Source organism: Grammomys surdaster, unplaced genomic scaffold (genome assembly GCF_004785775.1).
Source record: "Grammomys surdaster isolate TR1022 unplaced genomic scaffold, NIH_TR_1.0 165, whole genome shotgun sequence".
Lineage (NCBI taxonomy): Eukaryota > Metazoa > Chordata > Mammalia > Rodentia > Muridae > Grammomys > Grammomys surdaster.
Genome location: NW_021604613.1, coordinates 14,620,907 through 14,624,817, shown reverse-complemented (window position 1 = coordinate 14,624,817; position 3,911 = coordinate 14,620,907).

Sequence of the window (3,911 nt, the reverse complement as noted above, 5' to 3'; positions counted from 1 at the left end):
CATTGTCCTCTGCCCTCCAAGTGTGCACAGCACACAAGTACACATACATAAACACACATATGTTCACACATATATACATATGAACAACAGTAAAATATTACATAGAAAGAAAAATGTATAGTAATTATAGCAGAAAGGCTAGATACCAGAATCTTGATTTGATAGTTAAAATTCTAGCATTTCAAAAAATTGCATTTTCTTTGTGTTTTTCTAAATTTTAAAGATATTTCTGCATCATGTATTATTCAGTGGGAATAAAATGTGTTGAATGTTAGTGAGGGGTGTGGGTGGTGGTGGTTTTGTGCATCTTCACTGTGCATGCAGGGGCACAGTGCCTCAAACAGAGAGCAAAGGTGATCCGATGGCTAACAATGAGCTTTTTAAAGAATTATTTATCTATTTAATGCAAATGAGTATATTGTTGCTGTCTTCAGACACACCAGAAGAGGGCATCGGATCTCATTACAGATGATTGTGAGCCACCATGTGGTCACTGGGAATTAAACTCAGGAACTTAGAAAGAGCAGCCAGTGCTCTTAACCACTGAGCCATCTCTCCAGCCCAACAATGAGCTTTAGAATATGCCCAGAAAATGTTCTCATTTGTTTGGCTGTTAGCTCCCACTGCACCTAACTATTTCCTATGTGAACCTGAAGGCTGTTGCCCCTTTCTCCCCAAATCCTCCACGTTCAGCCTCCTTACCCCTTAAACTTCCCAGGAATTTGTCTCCATGTATAAATGAATGTTAGACCTCCATTCTTACTTGTGACTCTCAGAGCATAAATAGTGTACTAATTCATAAGCAATTTTATTTGTAAAAGATGTAGTTTAATACGTATAGTTTTGTATTTGGATTCAGAAATGGGAAGATGGGTGGCTCATCAGTTCACAAACAAAAGAACCAGAATTTGGATCCCCAGAGTCCATGCAATGGCAAAGTAGGTGTGGGGACCCATCTGTAAGTCCAGCTTCAGAGAGCAGAGACAAAGGATCCCTGGAAAAATCTGGCTAGCAAGCCTAGCCATAATATCAAGCTCTGTGTTTGACTGAGAGACCCAGCCTCAACAAGACTAAAGTAGATGATCAATCAAGAAAGATTCCCAAGATGAATCTCCAGCCTACCCCGCCAACACACATGCAAACACACACACATACACACACACACACACACACACACACACAACATATATACATGAAAAGAAAACAATTAAAAATTTCCACATGTAAAACTATTGACTGCTTCAAAATATCAATGTCCCCTTTCATTCTGAACTGTTGTTTTATGTCTTGGGTAGACTGCCTTGTGATTTAAGAAAGTCACATGCAAATAGAGCTTCCCTGGTTCTTGAGTTCTGAGCCACTTGCGAATCAAAGCAAGGCTCTCTCAAAAGCTGGTTGGTCATGCCAGGAAGCCATGAGAAAGGTCACTGGAGGAGATAAATAGATACCTGCTTGAGGCTCAAGTTATGGCTAGAAAAATCAGAGCTGGCTAAAAAACTTAGTGGGGAACGGTGTTGTGTAACTAAGTCCAGAATGCCTTGCTTAGTTACAGCAAATGGAAGGGCTGGTGGGAAGAGGAAAAGTCATTTGCATGGCATGGTGCAGGGTTCACAACACCTCCGCACACGATATGCTAGGACAAATAGCACTTGTGCGGGCAGATATTATTATAATCTCCAGCTCATTAACACAGGAGCTTGTCTCACAGAAGTTGCTTTACAATAAGCTGGGATCATGGGCAGAACTCAGACAGACCTGCTTCTATGTTAGTACTCCTTCGTGTGCTGGGAAGGAAAGAGAAACAAAGGCTCTGGGTTGCAGGAATTGGCCCTGAAAGTTTGCTTGCAGCCTCTCAGAGGCTACGCTGCCTAAAGAATGCAATTATAGGTAACCTTGGACAGAGCTAACTGATCCTCAATCCTCTAATTATAGATACGCAGAAGCATCCATGCCTCTTTGGCTTTGGAGTTTGATAAGCCATTTGGGTATATAAATATAAACAGTCTTTCTGACATGTGTCGTTATAAAACCATGAATATTAATGTCATACACACTTCATTTTCCAACTCCCATGTTTGAATTTTCAGATAAGTTCAGGACAGGATTGCTAGGTTTGGGATCAGAGCCAAGTTGGACTCCACAGCTCAGGGCATAAGTGGTTTTCTCAAATGGTATGTTGAATCAAAATCTCCCAAGGCACATGCATGAAGGGACAGGAAGTACAAGGAGACTTCCAGAGTGATACTAAATTTCATTCTGAAGAGTGTGTTTTTACAAAAAAAGAGAGAAAAGTGAAGATGAATACCAGGACTGCCACAATATAGGGGCACAATCATTTGATCACATTGGAAAACGTGCAGACAGTTCGATGTAACAGAATCAGGCATCTGTGGGCACAAGACTTCAAGGTTTGATGATGCAAGTGTGTTAGATATACTCACCCACTGATACCAGAAACCAGCTTCTGCAAAACCAGCTTAGCAAAAAAATGGACTTATTACCAGCCTTAAGCTTGATGGGAGGACTGGGGTGGGCAATATTTGTCTGAAGAAGATCCCAGGCTCAGCGTCCAGCCCCTCCCCCTGATCTTAATATTTCTGTGGGCTGCATCCATGCATAAAACTCCACGTATGGCTGCATATGCCTGTAGCCCCAACATAGTGCAGCAAAGACAGGTAGATCCTCAGAGCTCAGTGGCCAGCAGACTAACCAAACGAGCAAGCTTCCTGTTCAACAAGAGAACCTGTCTCAAAGAAGTAGGATGGAGAGTAGTAAAGAAAGTCACTAAACATCTGTTCTGGTCCTACATGTGTGCATTCACCATACACACATACAAAGCACACACACATATACACACGTGCACATATGCACATGTACATACATGCATGCACATACACACATGTATGTACCATACACACACACAGAGCACACACCCATGTACACACATATGTACATACACACAGGCACATTCACACATGTACATAAACATGCAAGCACCAGACACACACAGAGAGCACAGACCCATATACACACATATGTACATACACACATGTATGCACATACACACATACATGCACTACACACATATATGCACAGATAAAATTAAATAGCGCCAATGAATTAATCTCTTGATTTGATAGTAATTCAAAAAGAATAAATGATGCCTTATAAACCAGAAATATAGAATTAATACATATCTTAGAACAAAAAAATTAAATTAAGAATCATAAAATGTTAAATAATAAATTAAAAGTGCTATCTTTATTTCAACAATTAATCTAGGTGAGATGCTTTTAGTATGACAATAAAGAGAATCCATAGCACCAACATTAGAAAGGAAAGGAGCACAGATACTAATGAGTCTTATTTTAATTAAAAAGATGCAACACCAAATAAGTACCACATAACTTAATGTTAGACACTGCCAATTTTCTAGAACAAATAAAATTTGCAGAGAAATGAATAAATGGAACAGACTATCAACCTGTGAAGAAATCAGAAACAGAACTAAGAAAGTGACCAGCACAGATGGATTGAAAACAGACCGTTCTACAAATGAACCTCAGTGGCCCTCAAAAAACAGAGAATTTCCAGGCTGTTTAAACTGGTCTGGAGGCAAAATCCAGCATTGTGAGGCTGACATAGTGTTAACAGGAAGTGTAGCCAAGATAAATCAAAGATGAGCCACAGACCATGAACATATATGCATACATATGTATTTAAGTACTCAATATATCTAACTTGGTGGCTTATTAAAGAAAATTCACCATATAAAATCAATTCAAATTGTCCAAATGTAGGCAGTTCTCTTTCTCTTTCTTTTTTCTTCTTTCTTTCTTTCTTTCTTTCTTTCTTTCTTTCTTTCTCTTCTTCCTTTCTTTCTTTCTTTCTCTTCTTCCTTCCTTCCTTCC